The sequence below is a fragment of the Podarcis raffonei genome, chromosome 3, assembly GCF_027172205.1.
Source record: "Podarcis raffonei isolate rPodRaf1 chromosome 3, rPodRaf1.pri, whole genome shotgun sequence".
NCBI lineage: Eukaryota > Metazoa > Chordata > Lepidosauria > Squamata > Lacertidae > Podarcis > Podarcis raffonei.
Window position 1 is genome coordinate 18882904 of NC_070604.1, and position 25463 is coordinate 18908366.

Sequence of the window (25463 nt, forward strand, 5' to 3'; positions counted from 1 at the left end):
CAGAGGGAGAGGGAGGGCTCCTGGGGGATTCCGGAGAGCGTCCCGGGAGGGAGAGAAGCAGCACATCTTCTGGGGAAGGAAATCAGTGTAGCACCAGTGGAGAAGGGGGGCAGATGGGGGAATCGGCGAGGTGGCTCCATGACTCCTCGCCAGGGACCAGCGGGGAGAGCATGGGTCCTCCACTGCCCACACCCTCCCTGCGCAGAAGGCTTCCGCGCAGGGAGAGTAGGCGGAGACTAGGCGTCAAAGAGCTTCTTTGCTGGAAGAAGTTCAAGAAACGCCCACTGACGGATTCTGCCAGCGATTGAGACAGCCTCCAGACAGAAAGGGTTCATTCACGCAACCCTGCCAGGTGTGGTGCTGATTTACGCACGAGCAACCCCTAGAACCATTACAATCTACTTGCACTTTGACGTGCTTTCAAACTGCTAGGTTGGCAGAAGCTGGGACAGAGCAACGGGAGCTCACCCCGTCACAGGGCTTTGAACCGCCAACCTTCCGATTGGCAAGCCCAAGAGGCCCAGTGGTTTAGACCACAGTGCCACCCGCATCTGTTAGCTTATGCAGTGGCTTGACTTTACACACACACACCCAGCACACTCCATTGTGCCTCAAGACAGACAAATGGGAACAATGCAACCCCATACCAAAGGTGCTGCTAGGATTTTTATTGCAACCACCCAATGTGTTTCTAGTGTTAGGAATGAAAAATATAAAGGCTTATATCGCCTAATAGACTTTTATAAAAATAACAAACCCTTGTCAACACAAGAAATACAAGACAAACTAGAAGACACCCAAATGACCTGGTTAACACAACACCAACTATATGTCCTCTTAAACAACCCAACAGTAAAATCAGCAGCAACTAGGTCCCTGACAACCTTCGAAAACCTCCTCCTAACAACAAAGGGAAACGGTAAAGGGACGGTATCCGCAATATACAAAATACTACTCCAAAACCCCGCAAATCCCCTAGACGCAATCAAAAAACAATGGGAGAATGACATAGGCTATGAGATTAACCCCACTCAATGGACCAGAATGTGGTCTAAACCCCCCTTTAAATCCATATCAACGAAAAGGAAAGAACTCACACTGAAACTCACCTACAGGTGGTACCTAACACCAAGGAAACTAGCGCTAATACACCCAGGAACCTCACCAAAATGCTGGAGAGGGTGCACCTCCACAGGCACATACCTCCACATGTGGTGGGAGTGTCCCAAAATTCAACTATTCTGGACAACAGCCATACAAGAAATATGTAAAATAACTAAGCAAGTAATAGACATCACCCCAGAATTGGCCCTACTAAACATCTTCCAAGACAACAATGCCCATTTACACCACAAAGAACTCGTAACCCACCTGCTCTCAGCAGCCAGAAACACCATAACCAGACACTGGAGAGACCTGTCAGGAGTAAGCATGGACCAATGGTACCAAATAGTATGGGAAACAGCCCTACTAGAAAAATTAACTAATAAACTGAAACTGACACGGGGACAAACATAAGAAGACGCCTTCACCCCGGTATGGCTCCCCTTTATCACATACACAGCCCAACAGGACAATGACAATAATCCACCAACAGCATACAAATCAATATGGCTAACCTGATCGAAAACACACACCCACCTCACTCACACACGAAAACAAAGATCACCACAGCCAATCACAAGCAAACAATCACACCCTAGGCCAACCCCAACCTCTCTCACCACCAAAGGAACACAAGTGAACAACACAAGCAACACTGACACCAAACTCTACATACATTAAACATAATAGAAACACAGCCACCCGACCCCACCCCCATCCATCTTCCCTCTCTCCACCCCCCCTTTCTTTTTTCTTTCTTTTTTCTTCTCCCCCTAATGCCTCAACAAATGAAACGGATTTGTAAAAATGTTACATGGAAGAAGAAGAAAAAATACGAGGCACTACACTTCTGTAAAACAAGAAAATCCTTAATAAAAAATATTTAAAAATAAATTAAAAAAAGGAATGAAAAATATTTTTAATGCAACTTACTTGTTTACCCACGCTTACCCCCAGAATTGTTCAAAAGGTCACCTGACAGTGGCCTCTGCTTGAAAAATAGTTTATAGAAAGATAAAACAGGCCAACAGTTTGGGGCTGAGTGGGTGGGCAAGGAACAGATCTGCTGGATATTGAAGGAGAGGCAGCCTAAGGCATAGCAGTTCATTTTTATGGTCATTCTTATTTTCAAACAGATAGGCAGTCGGAGCAAAAAATAAAAATGGGGGAAATTCTGGCTAGGAGTCTATATCATCAGCCCCAGGGTTGGTAAGAATGAGGTCATTCCTCGTGTTTATATTTTCACGTGCAGGGAGCATATTCCAATCCTCCTCCTGTCACTCAGATGTGAGAAGATCTTCACATTTTTGAAAATGTTTATGCAGAGTAAGGCACCAACTTAAAAGCTTTAATCACAGATTAACCCCCTGCCCAAGTGTTACTGGGGCAGAGATGGAAGAGAGTTCTGCTGTGGAATCTGCACAGATGCACTGTTCTCTGTGCCAAATTTGCTGAACAAGAAAGATTACTTTTCCTTCTAATTTCTAGCCAAAGCTAGCTGCCATTTCACTTAAAATAATCCATACGTACGTTATTATTTTTTAAGTTTTCATTAAACTAAAAAATAAAAAAGTGTTGAAACATAAAAACTTAGCATAATTACAACAGAATAATCACTATAGGTTAACAAAGGGGGGGGACACACACCTAAGTTAGGAATTGTAGCAGAGTCTTAAAAGTTAAAATGTTGGGCGTAAGCAAAAAGGTTTTTATAACCTTTTGTTCTTTAAATTGTTAAATTAAGAGTATTGGGGCTAAAAGTGAGAAAGTCCCATGTCCAAGATTTTTGAGACATGGCAGTGTCACAGTGTCTGGTATAGTTGGGTAGGGAACATCTGGGGGTTCCTGGACTCCAACTCCCATCAACCGCAGCCAGCATAGTCAATGGTCAGGGATTATGGGAGTCATACTCCAACATCTGCAGGACCACAACTCCCCTATTCCTGCCATAGGCTCCTTCCTCCTCCCAATTTGCACACGCAACTCTCCTCTCTTTCTTGGTTTGGTCTAAACATGGTTTGCCACTGTCCAAATTGGGTAAAGTATGGTTAGCGTTAACCATAGTTTATCTCCAAATCATCGTTTTCAAACCCAAACCATGGTTTCAAATCCTGGTTTGGAGGCAAATCCTGGTTAAGAAGAAGAAGAAGAAGAAGAGTTTGGATTTGATATCCCGCCTTTCACTCCCTTTAAGGAGTCTCAAAGCGGCTAACATTCTCCTTTCCCTTCCTCCCCCACAACAAACACTCTGTGAGGTGAGTGAGGCTGAAAGACTTCAAAGAAGTGTGACTGGCCCAAGGTCACCCAGCAGCTGCATGTGGAGGAGCGGAGATGCGAACCCGGTTCACCAGATTACGAGTCTACTGCTCTTAACCACTATACCACACTGGCTCTCAAACTGTTTGCTAAACTGCAAACAGTTGCTGCAAAGGATGGTTAGAAGGAATCAGGGAAATTAGGAGATAATTTGTGCATCGGAAAAGGAGTGTGATTGCCCCGGGGGGGGGGCAGCGGTGAAAGGTGCTCTCCAATGCCAAACATGGTTTGACAACCGATTTACATGATGTCTGAAGTGAGTCTGTTTTCTCCTTCCTCCAGAATAATTAACACTGAAATTTAGAGGAATAGGTCAAAGGGGTTTTCGTTCCCGATTGGAGTCTTTAGTTTGAATATTGCTATAAACCAGCTTAGCCAAGTGTGAGAATCTAGGTGTACAATGTAAGCATTCTGAACAAATACAAACTAAGAAGATTTGAATCATGTGAATAACCTACTATTTCAGAAATAAAGGATGAAATACGAATTTTTTAAAAAATCAATAGTGATAAAAACTGAGCTACTTTTGCTAATGCAAACCCAGGAGAATGGTTAACAGTGACCAGTACTTCTATGGAAGTTAAAAGCATCTTACTGGATCGCACTAGGCAAACCTGCAATATAAAGAGGAAATAATTTAAGATAAAATATTCCATCTGGTTAAATATTTTATTATAGCTGTTTCTGCACCAGGACCCAACACCGTTGTACACTTTTTAAAAATTCCTCTGAAGAGAACTTCGGCCTCTTAAGGAGAACATGTTTGGGACAGGAGGGATATTTTAAAGGGGGGGGGATCTAAGTGGAGCTGAAACAGGTTCCTACAATGCACTTGAAGAAATCTAGCAAAAGCAGTTATCAGGGTTTACATTTGGTACCATTGCCTCTTTACGTTTCTACAGGTTGACTTTACAATTTTGCAATGCTCACAATATCACAAAGCAGTGGAAACATACAATCTGGCCTTAACCATTAAAGTGTCCACTACAGATTGGCTCTTTGTGGTCCAGAAGTGTGATCTGTTTGGAAATATGTTGCTTGTCTCTGTTCCCCATTATTTAACTTCGCCTAAGGAGGAAGACTCTTGAGAGTCCCATGGACTGCAAGAAGATCAAACCTATCCATTCTGAAGGAAATCAGCCCTGAGTGCTCACTGGAAGGACAGATCCTGAAGCTGAGACTCCAATACTTTGGCCACCTCATGAGAAGAGAAGACTCCCTGGAAAAGACCCTGATGCTGGGAAAGATGGAGGGCACAAGGAGAAGGGGACGGCAGAGGACGAGATGGTGGACAGTGTTCTCGAAGCTACCAGCATGAGTTTGACCAAACTGCGGGAGGCAGTGGAAGACAGGAGTGCCTGGCGTGCTCTGGTCCATGGGGTCACGAAAAACCGGACACCACTAAATGACTAAACAACAACAACTATTAAGAATCACCCTCCACTGTATTGCTGTATTTTCCTTTGTGGAATTGGGGGTGAGGAAAAAGGGAGATCAGGATCTACAGATAGTTTTCAGCAACTTGCAGCAGTAAATTAGTATGAATTCTGACTCCCGATTGTTCAACAATCACAACAGGAAAAAGGCCTTCTAAACAAGGCTACTGAAATAAGGCTGCAAAAAGCTTGGGGGAGAAACCAGAAGGATTTCTGTGTGGTGGCACTGCAAGCTCAGTTCTGGTGCTGATAACAAATTCATGGGCTGAGCATGTGCCCAGAGATTTCTTTAATTCCAGGAGAATGTCATCCTTGCCCCTCCAAACACAGCTGGCTCTGGTTGGTGGACCTCCAGGTTCTGCTAAAGAAAGGGGGGAGGAGTGGATCCAGAAAGTCTGATGGCTGCCCTCCTGTTCTTGCTCAACACAATCAGATACTTACGATGTCAGATTATTCTTTCCCAGCCAATTTCCCTTTAGGTGATGGAGTAAAAGCAATCTGGCCCTGTTGCATCTGATTTTCTGGCTTAAATTTATCTTGTTGTTGTTGTTGTTGTTATTATTATTATTATTATTATTATTATTATTATTATTATTCACCTTCAGAGGTTAAGCTCAAATGTTACTCTTATATACATGGGCTCAGAAAGAAAAGAAGAAAAACTTTTGGAAGTGGGTTTTCTTTTTTCTTCTTCTTTTTTTAAAAACCTCCTTTGGGTTTTGATCTCTCTCTCCCTTTGAAATGGAAGCAAACTCCTGCAGGGTGCTCTGTGATCACTTTCTGGGTGTAGTCGCATGTTTTCACTTCTCGCTGTAGGTGAAATGGCTCATGTGCAATTGTGTTAACTCTCCGCTCTCAGCAAAAGGGGAAGAGCGAGGGAGCTCAGGGTGCCAGCAGGGAACATTCCCTCCCCATCACTCAGCTGTGCTGCACTGTCAGAGCGCCTATTATCTTGAGAGCCTGGCTAAAGCACATCAGTGCACAGAAAGAAGAAAAACTCTATGAAGCAGGCTAGTAAAGGGTAAAGGGACCCCTGACCATTAGGTCCACTAGTGGCTGACTCTGGGGTTGCAGTGCTCATCTCGCTTTATTGGCCGAGGGACCTGGCGTACAGCTTCTGGGTCATGTGGCCAGCATGACTAAGCCGCTTCTGGTGAACCAGAGCAGCGCACGGAAACACCATTTACCTTTCCGCCAGAGCGGTACCTATTTATCTACTTGCACTTTGACATGCTTTTGAACTGCTAGGTTGGCAGGAGCAGGGACCAAGCAACGGGAGCTCACCCCGTCGCGGGGATTTGAACCACTGACCTTCTGATCAGCAGGTCCTAGCCTCTGTGGTTTAACCCACAGAGCCACCCATGTTCCACGAAGCAGGCTATGGAGGTAATTATTGTCAAGAGGCAACTTCTACAGGATGTCATGGTAATGGGGAAGGAGGGAAAAGGGAAAACAGTTATTAGACCACTGGGGATCAGTGGACCATTTGCACTCCAACTCTAAGCATATCGACTCATGATGACATGTGACGTCTTGTCAATGCAACGGCACACAAATTCTTATCCACTGCTGTGTGTATGCCACATTTTTGTTTTGTTTTGTTGCTTCCGAATACAAATACCACAAACATTTGTTGCATCATCACAGACTTTTTTCTCCTGCACATTTCAGGCATTAGGATTTTCATTAAAAATATTTGTGGTTCTCCCACAGGTTTGCTTTCATATCCTTTTGATGGATATAAGCTTCTTGTTGTGGTTGTCAGAACTATAACCATATCCACTGATTTCAGAAATGGTGGTAATAAATTTTTGTACCTCAAGAAGCCAGACCTATTTTCAGCCAGCCACACTGTTTATTAAGTTTGGGGCAACAGAGCCTCTTCTAACCACTTGATCTCAAGTCATTTTAAATAGGATCATCCTGACATTCTTTAACTGAGGCCTTGAGATCATATTTTTTTAAGACTAAAGGAAGAAGTGGTTTTGGCTCCTCTTCCCTGCCCCCATGTCATACAGAACTGTCGAATAAATCCATTTTGTCAATAACCTCGAAGAACTCATTATTGTCAGTGTAGACAATAATGAGCGAGATGGACCAACGGCATAAAGCAGATTCCTAGGTTCCTGACTCTTTGCTACTACTATCAACAGCACCTATCCAGTGCTTCACCAGTTTTCTTAGGCATGCCAAGCTACCTCTGAGAGACAGAGGAAAGAATCCATGGTTGGAATTCAACTTAGTGCAGCACCAAGGAAATTGTTCGATGAGTGCAAGCATTTCAGCTTGATGGAACAATCTCCCTTAGCCTCACCTCCCCATGCTCTGATCCTCCAGAGAAGATCTGGGGGTGGCATGGGGGCTGCACAGAGTTGGGGAAGCCCTGTTCTGCTAGCAGGAATGGGTTAGTTGAATCTCAGCCCAGAAAGGTGAGCAGTTGCATGTTAGGCACCATGGGGAGGAGGAGGAAGAGGAGGAGGAGAAGAAGAAGAAGAAGAAGAAGAAGAAGAGTTTGGATTTGATATTCACTCCCTTTAAGGAGTCTCAAAGCGGCTAACATTCTCCTTTCCCTTCCTCCCCCACAACAAACACTCTGTGAGGTGAGTGGGGCTGAGAGACTTCAGAGAAGTGTGACTGGCCCAAGGTCACCCAGCAGCTGCATGTGGAGGAGCGGAGATGCGAACCCAGTTCACCAGATTACAAGTCTACCGCTCTTAACCACTACACCATGCTGGCTCACTTGAGAAGAACTTGGGATGAAGGAGGGATACAATAAAACAACATCAACACCAACAACTGGTGGTGTGGGAGACGGCTGTGCTTTGATGGTGGTGGCAGCGGCAACATATTCTTTGCCTGCCTTGTCCATGTACAAAGCCAGCAGCGGACCTTTGCATCTCGTATTTCAGGGGCACCATGTGCGATGCCGACAACTGGCACCATTGGACATCATAATTGCAGCACCTGCTGTGGCACCCCAGAACCTCTGCACCCAGCGTGACCAAACTGGTTGCACTCCCCTAGGTACACCTTTGACAAAGCATGGCAGAGCACTGTTTGAATACCAAGGGGAGACAGATAGATGAGAGGAGCTGCTGCGCCCAGGGGCGTCTTACCCATAGAGGCTAGTGGCGCAGGGCACCAGGGCGCCAAGTTCTGGAGGGTGCCAGGGAAGAGGCGGAGGCTGGACGCGATGCCTCTGGGCATCAGTTCACTGCCCTTGCCCGCCTCCCCCATGCCGCGCTGAAGCAGCGCCGCGCCCGGAGCCTCTGCCTGCCATGGCCACCATGGCACGAGGCGGCCAGCTGTGCTGGGAGCTGCCACATCCAGCCTCTGCCTTTTCCCCGTCAGAGAAGCTGCCCTCCAGCTGCTGCCTGCCTCCTCCCGCAAAGCTGGGCACGTCGCCGGCAGTGCCGTCTTCCCTAAAAAAGGTCGGCAGCTCTGGGAAATGGGGGGGGGGCAGCCAGATAAAACGACCCTGACTGTGCCTTCCCATCATGTCTAGTTCTGCCCAGTAAGAAGCCTTTGTGTGGGGAGAAGCAATAGGTCTCTGAAAACTCCAGCACAGAGACTGTCTCCTCTCTATCCCTCAGGATTCTTGTCAATGTCAAGTTTCAGGGTGGGCTCTTACAAGAAAGATAGAAAGGTACACAGCAAGGGAAGCCACATGAGCTCAGAGGCCAGGGATTATTTTATTAAGAATCAATCGGTACAGTGGTACCTCGGGTTAAGAACTTAATTCGTTCTGGAGGTCTGTTCTTAACCTGAGGTACCACTTTAGCTATTGGGGCCTCCTGCTGCCGCCGTGCCACCGGAGCACGATTTCTGTTCTCATCCTGAAGCAAAGTTCTTAACCCAAGGTAATATTTCTGGGTTAGCGGAGTCTGTAACCTGAAGCGTCTGTAACCTGAAGCATCTGTAACCCGAGGTACCACTGTACTATATGTTGAACTGGACTGCACTGTACACAAACTTGTCTACAGCTCCCGGTCACAAGAGAGCTTAACCTCAAGTCTTTGTTTGGGTGACACACTATGCCAAACCCTGGCTTAGCTAACCATGGTGCAGCAGAGGAAAGGGCCAGGGAGGAGGAAAGTTGCTGTGAATTACCCTCTGGGATCCCATGCAAGTCTTGATAAGCCAAGGATTGGTTTAGTATGCCATGTGAACTGGGACATTCTGTACAATATGAAGAAAGAACTCCCCCTCCCAATACAAGCCATTCAAATCCACAGTTAGATCACTTGCACGGGAAGGAGATAGTCAGGGGCCGAGGTATGAACGCTGTTACCGGTTTAAGCTTCTTATTATGGTGGAAAATTTGTTAAATATTTGTTAAATATTCTCCTCATCTTAACAAAGGTCTGGTGGCTCTTCAAGGTAAATTTCTCCTTGGGCCAGAATACAAATGCAGATAGACAAAATGTTAGATATTGGCCAGTTGTCAAAGAGGGGGGAGACAGGCTTTTTCTTGCCAGCTCTTTGGGAGGAATCAGGAAAGAAAGTTGAATGCTAATGCCTCTGAAATAATAGGAACAGAAACCCACCTAATAATAAATTGTCAAAGAGGAAATACTCATCTGTCAACAGGACAATTCGAGCTTTGCTCTACACAGGCGAGCGCTGCTGGAAGCTTGGGAACACTAATAATTTTTTGGCATGCGGGAGCTCACACTTGACTCTCCGAAACATAACTCATTTACTCTTTGAAAGATGCTTTGATAAATGTTCACATGCGAGACGGAGGAACTTCAAAGTCCATTCAGCTCTCTAAACGTTTGAAGGCGCAGGCAACCATCAGCAGCAAGATTAGCATCTAGGTTTGAGCTCACTGTGTGCAGAGACCACCCAAAGTTTAAAAGGTGTCCGGATCTGAGAGGAATAATGAGAAACCGATTTCCTTTACAAGGAGGCTCCGTTACCTACCCACCCCTCTTCAAACTGGGTGGCTGCCATCACTACTAAACCACGCAAATTTGCTCCTTTACCTACAGCATAGGTACAGGGAAACAGCAGCAGAAGCAACGGCAATTGATATTAAAGGCCAATTCTCTCAAAATCTGCAGTCCACAACGCCAACCAAGCGACTCCTCAGGCATTATACCTCTTTAACTCTAGGAAGAAATCTGGGAACTGTAGTTGGTTAAGGGTGCTGAGAGCTGTTAGTAGACCTCCTATTTCCTATGTAGAGCTACAATTCCCATGTGGTCTAACAATCAATCCCTCTTAGAAGGGAACTCTGGGAACCACAGTTTTAACCTAACCCCTGAGCCCCCTCTGCTGCCACACAGCTTCTCCTGGGCCCCATAAATGGGTCTGCTGTCTCAGGTGCAGCAGCCAGTGATGTTTTTCTCCCCCAGCCTTCTCTGGAATGGGGAGAAGGCACCATCCTGTCCTCCACCTCAGGCAGCAAAGCACATTGGGCTGGCTCAGCTGAGCACCCACAGCCTTCTGCTGTAATTCACCTTTTTGGCACATGATAACAAAACAATCTTGAATGCAGGACAGCAACAGTGTGGCAAACACTGGCTTCAGAACATTGCATCCCCTCTGCCATCCCAAGGCAGCCATTCAGTCCTCAAAATTAAACTGGAAGGAAGTCCTGGAGGTGTGGACAGCTGCTTTTATCCCACTAAGTCAGGTGTTGGAAACTATTTGGACCTCTGTTGTTGTTGTTTAGTCATTTAGTCGTGTCCGACTCTTCATGACCCCATGGACCAGAGCACGCCAGGCACTCCTGTCTTCCACTGCCTCCCGCAGTTTAGTCAAACTCATGCTGGTAGCTTTGAAAACATTGTCCAACCATCTCGTCCTCTGCCGTCCCCTTCTCCTTGTGCCCTCCATCTTTCCCAGCATCAGGGTCTTTTCCAGGGAGTCTTCTCTTCTCATGAGGTGGCCAAAGTATTGGAGCCTCAGCTTCACGATCTGTCCTCCCAGTGAGCACTCAGGGCTGATTTCCTTAAGAATGGATAGGTTTGGACCTCTAGATCTTGATAAAACTTCAACTCCCATCACCCTTAGCTATTGACTGTGCTTGCTGGGGTTTATGGGAGTTGTAGTATAACTACACGGGACAGGGGGAACATTCCCCACACCAACACTACATTAAAATACACAAAATAAGGTTTTTAAGTGGCTTCAGGAAAGCATTCTTTAGACCTTGCCACCTAACCCAACAAGGTCAGAGGCAGAAGGGGAAGGGCCTAAAAAGGATAAGCTAAAAACCAAATTAAAACACATGCCCACATTTAAAGTACCTAAACAATTATGTTTTTAACAGGCACGGAAAGGTGTGCAGTTCAGTGTAGATAGCTAGCTAGAGATATGTGTGTGCGTCCAGACCAGCCTTTTTCAACCTTGTGTTTGCAGATGTCATTGGACTACCACTCCCATCATCCCTGACTGCTGCCCTTGCTGGCTACGGATGATCGGAGTTGTAGTCCAACTACACCTACAAATGCAAGGTTGAGAAAGGCTGGTGTGTAGCTTTGTGTATCTACAGTAACCTGGTGAGTCAGTGGGAGACACCGTTTGAACCTCCAGTTCGGCAGAGACTATCTGAGGACTCCTAGGAGGCGCTGTGTGTGAGACACAGCAAGAAGTGGGAGGCATGTATCACCTCGGGGCACCGACTGTGGCGGGAAGGCCAGGCGGCAGGCAGCCTGGGAGCAGGAACTCAAAGGCTGAGAGCCAGACTAGACACACCTTGTTGCTGGCAGCAGACCAGCAGCAACTCATAGGCAGGAGGACAGCATGGATAGGGAGGAGGAGGAGCATAGAACCCAGGCAGCTTTTTAAAAATAAAAATTAAGAAATGCTCCTGTGATAAACTTGCCTTGTGGACAAGGACAGAAGGGGGGAGATGCAAAACACTGACAGAAAAAGGAGTCCTGTTGATTTAGAGCCATGTTGAGTTACAGTAAAGGCCCAACTTGACCAGTAATCTGGATCTCACAGTGGCCAGGCAGGTTGCAAAAGGCAACGGTATCCTGTTGCATTGCTCTTCTGCAGCAAACTGAAGCTCAGAAGAATCGTGGTGACTCTGAACCGAGCAGATTTGATGTTGCCCTTGTGGGTTCCCTCCATTTGCAAAACCATGTTGCTTTGGAGAGCCCCATACATATAGAGAGCCCCATACATATAGAAAAGCTTTAATTCTATAGAGGGAAGCAACTCAGGACTTTATAACAGATGAGGTGGCTGAGGGGCACTGCACTGATCAACATCAGTGTACCAAGATGTTCTTTTAAAGTGAAAATGTTGTGTGTTGCCGTGCTGTCCCTGCTTTTGTAAAATCACAAGGAACCACAGTTGGAGGAGCGAACAGCACATGATTGAGAAATTCTGGTATCTGCTAATAAGCTCAAGATCTGGTACACTTTAACTGATTTAGATGCATTCTATACTCGAATTAGTTACAATCAGGTGGCTGCAAAGGGTTCGGGTTGGATAGTTTGAAGGGAAGCAATGTTTCTATTCCTCCCTCCCATGCCATACCTCTAAGAGGTCTTAAACTGGAAAAGAAATAGATGGGTCCTCCTGGTCAGGAAGAAGGGCAATCTGAGCTGCATTGCTCTAGTTTATTTAAGCATCAACTCCTGTTTAAAGGGAAATTCAATAATGGAACACATGCCTGGAAGTGGAGTGTTCACAGGACTCACAGGCTAGCTAGTTTGTTTGTGTTTGTTTATTATTGCATTTATATATACCAACTTTTCTCCAATGAGTTGAAGGTGCCACACATGGTTTTCTGGAGCAATCAGTCTTCTTTGGAGCAGGGTCCTTCAACGGCAGATCTGAATGCCTGGGGATTTCATCGGGGAGAGAATAAACTCAGCGCAAGATTGGCCTTTAAAGCCAGCATCTTGAACCTGGGAACCCATGACAAAATTCAGAATAGGTGTTACATGAACTTAGTTGGCTCACACAAGCCAATGTGGTGTAGTAGTTAAGAATGTTGGTATTATACCGACAAAAATAGAGTGGCTTGCCAAATTATTGGAGTACTACAATATATCCAAAAGAATGGGAGAAACTGGAAGGATCTCAAAAGAGAAGATAGACAGGGACTGGAAGGTGTTTAAAGGATACTTGCAAAACCATATTGAAAAATCAGAACTCCTATTAGAATAAACACGTTCCGTTTCAAATACTGGAATACTAAATAAGATGGATAACAATGTATAATAGAGAAAGAAGCATGAAATTAGGTTAAAGGTGTGTGAAAGAAAGTAATAGAAGTGGAAAGAAATTGCAATTGAGCAGATTGGAAGTCTAACACAAAGGTGGGGTGAGGGGTGGTGGATGGTGATGGGAAAAGGAATTATCTGTGGGATTGAGTGTAGGTATGTTTGAACATTTTAAAGGATTGTATGAAATGTATGTTTGTATATTCACAATATGTGTGTATTAATGCTGAATTATTTTAACAATTAAAACTTTTCAAAAATTATATATATATATATATATATATATATATAATAAGATAAAAAACAAAAAAAATCAAAGTACATGGCATGGAACATAAGCCATTATGGGAAAGAAAAAAGAAAAAGGAAAAAGGAAAGGAGATGGGAGGGGGGAGAAAAAAAGGGGGGGAAATGTTGGATCAGGATTCAAATTCAAATTCAAATTCCCATTCAGCCACTGACCTTGGGCCAGTCACACAGTCTAATGCAACGAGAAGATGTAGGATAATTATGCAATAAATGGATGGACAGCTGCATTTTGGATACATTTCGGGACCACCTTGGAAAGCAGTGCCACATACAACACAGGGCTGTTGGGAACTATTTTTCCAAGCAATAGAGGGGGTGGTGACAAAACGTGCCTTGAAATGCAGGTAAATCAATCTCTGCGCAATTTATTTACTTCTTCCAGGCAGCTCTAAGTATTTCTCACATTATCTGGAAGCAGCATCCCTTTCCATTGTCAAGCTCCATAAAACGTTTATAGAACCTGGGAATAAATCAGCAGGCGAAACGAACAATTTTTCTGGCTTACAAAATGTTATGGAGAAGAATTATGGCATTTATTGAGTTTATGACTCTAGTGCAGCTTTGCAAACAGCGAATGTATAGAAAGTACCATAGGCTGAAAGAATTATGGCCCCACCTGTGTCAAGTTTAATCTCCCATTATCCACCATGCAAACAATGCAACATGCCTTCTGTAAGCTTTCCCCTCCTCATATCATACCGAACAGGGATGCAGCATATTCATAAGCAACACATGCCCAAAGGTCTTGGCCGCATCGCACATACAACCAGCAAGTGCCTGTGATCAATGACTATCCACAGAAAAGCACCACGACACTATTAAGCAAACCAAATATACACAGAATAATTATCAACAAGACACAGGCAAAGCCTGTCGTTTACGAAGCCATCTTGTGAAACTAAGCAGCTTGTTCTAAACCAGGATACAAACAATTTATCCGCTTTGATGTGTACATATAAGACAGTGAACTTCCCATTTTTCACTCATTCCATTTTGATGCACCGGGATATATGAAAGAGGGCACCTTCTTCTGTTCCATCCTTATGGAATGCATTTTCTTCCATTGCTCCAGGAAAAAAAGGACAGTCATTTCCCCGCTGCTTGTCTGGAATGCTATGGCAACACACAATCAACACCCCATTCTGAAAGTGGACTATACTGGAAGTACAGGCGTGTATTTTTGTCTGTGAGTGGTGCTGTGGGTTAAACCACAGAGCCTGGGACTTGCTGATCAGAAGGTCAGCGGTTCAAATCCCTGCGATGGGGTGAGCTCCCATTGCTCGGTCCCTGCTCCTACCAACCTAGCAGTTCGGAAGCACGTCAAAGTGCAAGTAGATAAATAGGTACAACTCCGGCGGGAAGGTAAACGGCGTTTCCGTGCGCTGCTCTGATTCGCCAGAAGCGGCTTAGTCATGCTGGCCACATGACCCGGAAGCTGTCTGTGGACAAACTCTGGCTCCCTCGGCCTATAGAGCGAGATGAGCACCACAACCCCAGAGTTGGCCATGATTGGATCTAATGGTCAGGGGTCCCTTTACCTTTACCTAAGAAGCCACACCGCTCCCAGTTTGAGCCCGTTTCCCAGAGCTCCACCCAAACACATTTGCTCACTTGCAGCCCTGTATAATTGGAATGCAGGGAATTATGTAGAGTAGACCATGATGGAGGTTATGAATTGTCCTTAAATTCATACATGTGCGAGTTTTTGCAAATTAGCTCATTTCTTTGTGTGAAAAGGGAACGTTCCTTCCTCAATATATGCAGATACCTGAATCAAGGCAATTCCATAAATCATACAGGACCTATGTAATGGACAAACTAGTGATGGATTAATGAGTGAGCTGAACCATTTGCTCTCTCTTTTTTTAATGATCTGAACCCTGAAGATTTTGTAATGATTTTTTGAAAAAGAAAAAACTTTCAAGGGACAACTTTTTAGTAACAATCTCAGTGGCAGCGATTGCTTGTTTGCAAACCTCAAGACAGAAAGCATTCCATACTTCATTCAAATGTGTGGGCAATGTTTAATTTTCCTCTCAGCTGGCCCATTTGGAGGTAAATTTCAACAGTGACTGTTCAAGCTAGTTTTCCCAGTTTCAACCAGTTTGAACTGTGGGCCACTTTTCTTGGGTGATAGGAGATGGAGGGGTGGGTCTATATCCCACCTCCCCACTGCTTTATAGCCCGATGTGTAGATATATTCCTTAAACCAGAATTGGATACAGTATTCCAGACGAGGTCTCGCCACAACAGAACAATGAGGTGCCATTACTTCGTATAAAATGGACGTTTCCAAGCACAATTCAAAGTGTTGGTGCTGACCTTTAAAGCCCTAAACGGCCTCAGTCCAGTATACCTGAAGGAGCGTCTCCACCTCCATTGTTCTGCCCGGACACTGAGGTCCAGCACCGAGGGCCTTCTGGCGGTTCCCTCACTGCGAGAAGCCAAGTTACAGGGAACCAGGCAGAGAGCCTTCTCGGTAATGGCACCCGCCCTGTGGAATGCCCTCCCACCAGATGTCAAAGAGAAGAACAACTACCAGACTTTTAGAAGACATCTGAAGGCAGCCCTGTTTAGGGAAGCTTTTAATGTTTAACATTAAATTATTATTATTATTATTACTGTTGATGCAACCCAGCCACATTAGCCTTCTTAGCCACAACCAATGCTGACTCATATTTAGCTTGTTGTCTACTAAAACTCCAAAATACTTTCACATGTACTGCTAACCAGCCAGATGTCATCCATCCTGTATTTGTGCATCTGATTCTTCCTTCCCTCAGGGGAATTCCAGTGTGCCTGCCTCATGATGATGTCACTGCCCATGTATGGAGTGATGCAGTGCAAGGCCTCCCTGCCTGATGAGCCTTGGGGGCGACTATGCCACAAAATTTGCTGTCTCTGACTGGGTGGTCTCATCCTTTGAAAATCTGTGCTTTAAGGAAAGGATGCCAGGGAGGGGGCAATTCAATGCGTTCCCTGCAACAATATTCTTGAGCAACGTTGCAGGCAAATATATCTCCCAAAGCCATCCAAATAGCTTCTAACTTCAGCTGTGCAGAGATTTGTAATTCAGAATACACTTCAGGATTGTGGTAGTTCTTGAAGACCAAATTTAGTAACCTATAAATTATGCCGTGATATTAACTATTTAAAATACCATGAGGTCTGATTCACAAGGCACTAATGGTAGGTTCTTATTACCAGCATCATTAACCTTGGTTAGAACTGTGCTTTTTTAAATAAAACAACACAAAAAACCTCAGGGCAGTATGTGCTTTCCACTCTGAAACTCAAATACCTGTATGATGCCTTGACCAGTTGTTTAGTGAAATCTGTTAATTTCATGAAATGGTGCTCCAAAGGTTGGTTGGTTTGTGTTATGTGAGCAAAAAGTTACAAGTTTGTTTGTGGTGTTCGGGGACAAATTTCATGGTGTTCTTATAGGCAAGCTAAAATACAGAAGTTGAAGTTCTGTTGTCGTTTTTACATCAACATTCAGCCAGATACCTCGCAAAGCTAACGCAAGACCGCAAAAATGTCATCAGAATCTGTTGTGTAGTCTTTGGGCTGGAGCAACTGGTCACTGAGAGATGTCACCAAGCTTTGTAATTCCTTGGCTGACCTTGGCGACCAAGTTAAGGGAGTTGCGTATGTTTAGCCCGGAGAAGAGAAGCCTGGAGAAGTGATATGATAGTAAAGGTAAAGGTACCCTGACCATTAGGTCCAGTCGTGGACAACACTGGGGTTGCGGTGCTCATCTCGCTCTATAGGCCGAGGGAGCCGGTGTTTGTCCGCAAACAGCTTCCGGGTCATGTGGCCAGCACGACTAAGCCGCTTCTGGCGAACCAGAGCAGTGCACGGAACATCCGTTTACCTTCCCGCCGGAGCGGTACCTATTTATCTACTTGCACTTGACGTGCTTTCGAACTGCTAGGTGGGCAGGAGTTGGGCAAGCTTGTTTTCTGCTGCTCCAGACCCAAGCCAATGGATTCAAATGACAAGAAAGGAGATTTTGACTAAATATTAGGAAGAACGTTCTGACACTAAGATCTATTCAACAGTGGAAAGGACTACCTCGGAAGGTGGTGGACTCTCCTTCATTGGAGATGATTCTGTGAACTCTGACTTCTTCTGCAACTCAGATTTCTAAAGTACATTTCTACTAGATTGAGATCTAGAAAGAGATAACAATGAGACAGAAGATTAGAAAAATACCTAGGATTCTGAGGTATTAGCAGAAAAAGCTCAGAACCTCTATACATACTAATTCCATTCTGGAATTCCTTCCTTTTTTGAGCTAAATACATGGAGTAGGAACATCCCTGCAGTTGGCACGCTCTGTTTGCCCAACCCTCAACACCAACAATGCATTCAGTAGGATATTTGCAAAAGAGGCCCTATGAATATATGGTTGTATTTAGCTGTTCCATATAATTGGGAATCTGTATTGCACATGGCTGCAGCTTTGCATCCTTCACTGGAAATGCTGATGTTGGGGCTAGGGCCAGGAGATAGGCTAAGTTCTTGTAGGAGGGAATGCGACTCTGTGTGTGGAAGGAATGCCTGAAAAGGACTAGTGTCTTCCTCCTGTGAGAAAGTGAAGCTTCAAGTTTCACCTGTAATTTGTTTCCACACCGGCCCTCACTCAAGCCAACACTTCTTCACCAGATCCTTAAAGATTATGGATTTGCAAGGGACATAGCCCACAACCACATCTTCATGACCCAGCCAACCAAACCCCTCAACAATGTTCTAAGGCCAATTCAGAATTCTCCCGTCCTCACATATAAAGCAGAGTTATTCAACTATGGGTCCCCAGATGCCGTTTGACTACAACTCCCATCACTCTTGATTGTTGACAAAGCTGGCTGGGCATGATGGGAATTGTAGTCCAACACAATCTGGGGACCCAAGGTTGAAGAACACTGTAAAGGAGAGGAAAGCCACGGTGAAGATAATGCCATAACTTGAGAAAAGACAGGCCACTACGGTGAAAGAAACTGTCCTATTAGCAGGCAAGAAAATACATTTGCAGGAATGAGTGAAATTTTTGAGGCATATGCTGATCCTAGTTTACATAAAGGGGCGATATAAAATATAGACTGGCGATTCCAAGATCAAATAGACTTTTAGAAGACATCTGAAAGCAGCCCTATTTAACAGACCACTGTATTTTAATACTTTGTTGGAAGCCACCCAGGGTGGCTGGGGAGACCCAGCCAGATGGGCGGGCTATAAATAAATAAATAAATAAATAATAATAATAATAATAATAATAATAATAATAATAATAATTATCATTATTATTATTATTATTATTTAATGTCAATTTGTGGTTGTTGGTATCTGTCTGTCTTGGGAGACAATGGAGCGATGCACTTTTGGGGGTGAAGGCAAACTGTTGGAAGGTTACAGAGCTTGCTTTGGCTGTAGAAACCAATATGGAAGTGACATGTTTCATTGCAGCTGGGGCAGATGAAGGCGTCCGGTTGTGCTGCTGCAGATGAAGCATGGTATTCTCTCTGAGGTACCATGCCTCCCCCTACCCTTAAGGCCACAGCTTCCCCCATCGTGCTGCGCAGGGTCTTATTTGGCACCAGAAAAAACAAACCTAGACTACACTACTCCTTCACAACTATGATGGATCAAATTTAGATGGTCTAATGCAGCCTTCGCCAACCAAGTGCCCTCTAAGTATTTTGGACTACAACTCCTATCAGCCCCAGCCAGATGCTGGCTAAAGCTTGTTTAATGGACCAGTTCTTCCTCCCTAACTGTTCTTTGGGGGGGGGTTGGGGGGGGAGGTAGAGGGGTTTAGATACAATTCAGCTGCCAAAACATTGTATGGAAATGCAATGGAAGATTGTGATGGAATCCTTTATGATCACTAGAAATGGTAGGCTCTTTGTTCATTGCACTCCTGATGGCCACAAAGGTATTGCAAATTACCGGAGGAGGGGGGTCTGGATATAGTTCACAAGCCACCCGTTCCATCATTTCAAACGGTGACGAAAGAACTCAACTATCACCGCAAGGAAAAGTCTGCGGAAAGGAGAGGTGAGCGGGCAAAATTCCCAGACCTTGCAGACCATTTTTTCTCCATCTGTCCCAGCCACACACCAAAACCGAGACTCAGAAAATGCTGCGGTGATTTGCTAAGCCATGCCTGGATTACCTGCTCCTCAAACTCACTCGCTGCGCAGCTAGGAAGCCCAACGTGGAATCTGCAACAACAAACCACACAAAGCAAGCTTGACACATTAAATCATTACACAACCGTTTTACAGCCTTCAGTCTTTCATAACAGACGAGACTGTGGGCTAGATCCTTATCAGAAAGCGGGCACAGCTCCATGGGCTGCAATGGAATGGTGCCCATTTTTTATCAGCAAGACGCCTAACCTCATTTGCACGGAGAGGCAGAAACTGAAGTCTTAGTGCCATCTCCTTCTTAGCCTTAAGGAAATATGGTGAATAGCATATCATGCTTGAGCTTCACAGAGTGAATCTTAAGAGCTTTAACAAACCACAAGTGAATTGGGCTGCTTAATCAGCATTTATGGTAGAAGCTCACACACTTCCCTGTGGTACCTGTTCAGCTGACACGCCAATCACTTTCTGTATGTCTGCCTCATGCAATATATATCAGTGTTTCCCAAACTTGAGTCTCCAGCTGTTTTAGGACTACAACTCCCATTATCCATAGCTAGCAAGACCAGTGGTCAGAGATGATGGGAATCGTAGTCCAAAAACAGCTGGAGACCCAAGTTTGGGAAACACTGAAATAAAATATCAAAACAGGAGAAGCCACAAAAGAGAGAGGGGGCATGATCACAGAAGTAATGCCACCCCCGTTTCCAGAACAGGAATCTGAGCAGCGCATGCATACACTCTCTCTCCTGCACATGCATGAATGTATGAATGCTTATTGCTATTTTATTGATTGCATTCCTACCCACCCCTCCAAGGAGCTCAAGGTGGCATAGCTGGTTCTCCTCAAAACAACCCTGTGAGGTAGGTTAGCCTGAGAGGCAGTGACTGGCCCATGGTCACCCGGTGAGCTTCATGACTGAGTGGAATCCAAACCCTGGTCTCCCAGGTCCTAGTCTGACACTCTGTAACCACTATACCACACTGGCTCTGTTGTCTGGTATCATTTCAGAAATCTAGTACCTGGTTTCCCACTGAATCTTATTACCTCCCACCCAGTGAACTGCCTGCAGGCTGGTAGTTTCACCAGAGAAGACAAGTACTTATCCTAATTTAATACTTGTTCAGATGATTACTGGGGAAGCCACAGTTGTCATTCTCCAGGATTAAATGCATGTTGAAATTTAGAACGATAAGGCGCTCTCTGAAGAAATCCAGACTCAACTCATTCTTCACAAAGACATGGCAATACTTCATGAATATCATGCTGACTACATAGTTCTGGCCTTTTCTCATACAGCGGCACCTCAGGTTAAGAACTTAATTTGTTCTGGAGGTCCGTTCTTAACCTGAAACTGTTCTTAACCTGAGGTACCACTTTAGCTAATGGGGCCTCCCGCTGTCGCACGATATCTGTTCTCATCCTGAGGTAAAGTTCTTAACCCGAGGTACTATTTCTGGGTTAGCAGAGTCTGTAACCGGAAGAGTGTATAACCCAAGGTACCACTGTAGTACTAAACATACTGGAAATTGGGGACTCTGGGATTATTTGTTCGTTTTGTTAATTGCCTATTGTTGGGTGGCTCTTTTTGACATGATGGTGATAATGCAACGGTGTTTTATCATGTACATGCTTCAAGAGTTTTATTTATAAATCTAAATTAAAAAGAAAGCGAACAGCATGCAACCCAAGTGAATATGGTAGCATCAAATCATTATAATACAGTGGTACCTCAGGTTACAGACGCTTCAGGTTACAGACACTTCAGGTTACAGACTCCGCTAACTCAGAAATAGTACCTCGGGTGGGGTTAAGAACTTTGCTTCAGGATGAGAACACAAATCGCACGGCGGCGGCAGCGGCAGGAGGCCCCATTAGCTAAAGTGGTACCTCAGGTTAAGAACAGTTTCAGGTTAAGAACGGAGCTCCAGAATGAATTAAGTTCTTAACCCGAGGTACCACTGTACTTAATCTTATGTTACCAAACAGTGCAGGAAACCAACAACTAAGACTTAAAATTTCAAACAGTAAAGGGTACCATGCTCAGTTTTTGAAAACTTCTGAATGTTTTGGTGTAATACAAATAATAGGGATGTATTTGAGAATTCAAAGGATGGTTCACTGAGATCCAGCCCAGACTTTTTCTTCCTTTTACTGTGAATTAATCTCTCTCATGTTACAAGACTGTTCATTCTGATGGTGTCCTGGCTTTTACCTTTCAGTTTAAGAGGTTCAGCTCATGCAATGCAATCCCAGTCCTGTGCTGATTTTTGTGGGAGCCCCATTAAGTTGAATGGGTTTTGCTCTCAGAGAAGGCCCTAGCTACACATTATGTTAACCACACGTTCACAAAAAGTGGTGTTGTCACTTTTATTTCGAAGGAAAGGCATCTGAAGGGGTTCTGTTCTGGACTGAGACCCTGCACCAGTTTTCCATCGAACATTCACATGTACACACCCCAGTTGTTATTTGCTCCTGAAGGTGTTGTCTGAAGGAAAGAGCATAGAATTGCAGCCTTTGAAGTATGAGTCATATAACAGAACTTAAAAATAACAGTGAAACAGGGGTTTAAAAACTGCGGCGCCTGCACACTGAAAAAGAACAATACCCAGCTGGTTCACACTCTAGAGCAGTGATTCCCAAACTTGGGTCTCCAGCTGTTTTGGGGCTACAAGTCCCACCATCCCTGATCACTGGTCCTCCTAGTTAGGGATGATGGGAGTTGTAGTCCAACAACAGCTAGAAACCCAAGTCTGGAAAACCTAAAGGCTTACTCTGTCACCCGTCTGAGTCGAAGTCCTGGTTTGCAAACTCCCCTGGCTTTTCTCTGGTGATCAACCTTCCTGTTATGAAACTTGCAGCCTGGCCATTTTTCTTTTTCCAGGCTTGATTCAACAACACTGTGCAATTTTCTCCAGAGCTAATATGAAAAACTCCTTACTGCTAACAGAATACTAATGCTTTGCATTTGAATAGCACCTTTGATGTGAAGCTTTCCAAGCGCTTTGCACATTAATAAAATGTCTCAACCCCACACCCATCGGAGACAGGCAAGTATCTTTCCCATGTTATAGATGGAGACACTGAGAATAAGATAGAGTAATCTTGACAGCTCAGAGCATCTGAAGCTCAGGCAGGCAAGGGGCCAAGTGTCCTCTATTCCCAAGCAGGAACAAGAGCAGCGATGGAGCTCCTTTGCCTCGGGGCCTCTTCTTGCATTATTACATACACCGCCATGACCCCACACTTTCTGCCAGTTCCAGGAAATCTGCAGCAGGAACGGCAAATTCCACCTCCCGCCAACCCGGAATGTAGTATATACTAGTGGGTTTGACCATTTCCTCATCAAACGAGACTTCATTTGTTGTTCATTAGAAAGTTCCCTAAAAGAATGGTGGAACGATACAGTGCTTACTATTGCTTTCTCCCCAGTGTTCCTGCTGCCCTTAGGGCCAAGCTTAATACGTCAGTCGGTATTCAAGTAAGTTTCGCTTAAATTAATGGGCCTTAGTCATGTTCATTAATTTTGATGGGTCTACTCTGAGAAAGACCCAGCTGACTACCACCTCTCTTTAGTGTGGTGCAAGAGAGTCAGGGGTGTAGGTGAACTCAGTTTGTGATATATCAAAGTACTGAGTGGGATGCACAAAGAATTGACAGTGAACTAGGAAAGCTGCATAGCATAATGATTTGGCAAATGATTTGCTCCACGTGCAAAATCACATAAGAAAGTAGTTTCAACCCATCATTAACTTACACATGCGTGCATGCATACATACGTATATACATGCATGCATCATTTTATTTGAATGCTACCTTTCCACAGTTCTAACCATGCTCAACCTGAAAAAAATACACAACTACACCATAACAAAAGTAGCCATCAGCAATTAATTAAGCAGCAAAGATACAAAACGAAACTGAACCGTTTCCACATAAATCACAACGGAATCTAAAATAAAGATACAAAAAAAAAGCAGCATTAGCAACAACACCCCACCGTGCCCCAACAATCCTCCCCCCCCCAAAAAAAACAATACACCAGCCCAAGAGTCTGTTCAGCAGCCTCAGGTTTTTGTAGCTGGAATCAGTTAGGGCCAGGTGGGAAAAGGCCTGCAAGGCAGGGAGCGGGTCTTCCAGGACTCGCAGCCCTGATGCAAACATTGGCGAGAGTAATAGCGGGAGCAACTGTATTCTGAAATATCCCTTTCTGTTGCAGAACGGCTGCAGGAGCTGGATGACAATTTGAAAGGAGTTTTGATTAAAAGCAAAAGGGGCCAGGATCCAAGGACCCATTCAATTAATTCCATGTGCCCACGGGGGCTTAGAGCTTGTTTAGAGCCCCACCCACCATGCCATGCACAAATCTCTTTTGAGAGCAAGGAGGCTTCCAGAGCGGTTTGGGTATGGTGTGGGGGAGGGGAATGCTGTTCAAAAGTGGTGGTGAGGGGGAATCCCCACTGGGCATGCCCAGACTGTTCCATGTGCCTCATGAAGCTCTTTGGATCTGGGCCATTATCAATGGATGTGTGTGTGTGTGTGTGTGTGTGCGCATGCATGTATTACTGTAAAACACTGGAGTGGATACAAAGGTTTTCTTCTCCATGTACAAAATGCCTTCTGCTTACAGGAGGGCAGTTTAGCACCATGCAAGAACACTGGGGAGAAAGATGGGTATAGCTAGGATTTATGTTAGGGTGGGGAGGACAGCTACCCACCCACCATCATCCTCTGTCTGGCTCTGTCTAGCAGAGTTGGAATGAAATGTTTTAAATTACTGTCTTTGGACCCCAAGCACTCAGGAAATCTGTCAAAATCTCCAATCATTCAGAAAAAAATCTTCAACGCATCATTCAAGTGACCTCAGAGAGCATTTCAATTTCAAATATTCTGATTGCTTCTACTTTTAGTTAAGTCTATTTACGGTATTTTTTTATTTTGTTTAGGGGGCCAGCTGCCCCCATGGGGAGAAATCCAAAGGTGTCTTTCCACTTGAGCAAGAGCTTGTGTAACCCAGGGCGGAGGCAGTATCCTGAGAAATGCCACAGTCCGTTCAGATGATGACACTGTGTGAACTCTTGCACAAGCATTTGTGGAAAAAAGCAAGCAGCTCTTTCTCTTCCACTTGTGGTTCTCTTGGATCCAAACTACTTCTACTTCTTCTTCTTCTTCTTCTTCTTCTTCTTCTTCTTCTTCCTCTTCCTCTTCCTCTTCTTCCTCTTCCTCTTCCTCTTCCTCTTCCTCTTGTTTCGAACCTTTTCCCATGGCTTTTGTCCAGCTTTACTTAAGTAATCCAATTTCGAACGTGTATTTTGTGCCAAAGATGTACCACAACACTTTTGCTTTCCCACTCAAGTAGCTTGCTGCAAGCCAACTGAAAAGACACCAAAATGACAAAGAAATTTGCATAATAAAAGATAAAACCACCTGACTATAGAAACCATCTTCCCAATGTTATTTTCCTCACATATTAAACAGCTCACCTTTTGCTACGTACATAAAGGGACACAGGGCCGGGACACGCATTTCCGTAAAATCTGCATATGCTATTTTTTTTAATATTTATTTTTATATAGTTCTTTTCCTGAAAACCACAAGACAAGGTACGGGGGGGGAATAAGTGTTACTCAGAGTAGACCCATTGAAATTTTATGGACCTGACTCAGTCACGTTCATTAATTTCAGTGGGTCTACACATAAAACTTAGTTGAATTCAACCCAGTATGCACAGATGCCTGGTTGAAATTTATTGGGGTCTCAACCAGGACTTTATTTTGCAGTACACCAGCTGCCCTATAAGCTAAGTTTCCATTTTTTAAAAAAGTGAGGAAGAAGCTGGAGATCTGGGGCTTGCCACAAAAGACTTGGGCTCTCTGGGTCACCCCTTAACCATCTTTGTGTTGTATCCACATGTAGATTAATTTCCCCCTTATCACTTATTATCTGTTACATATCC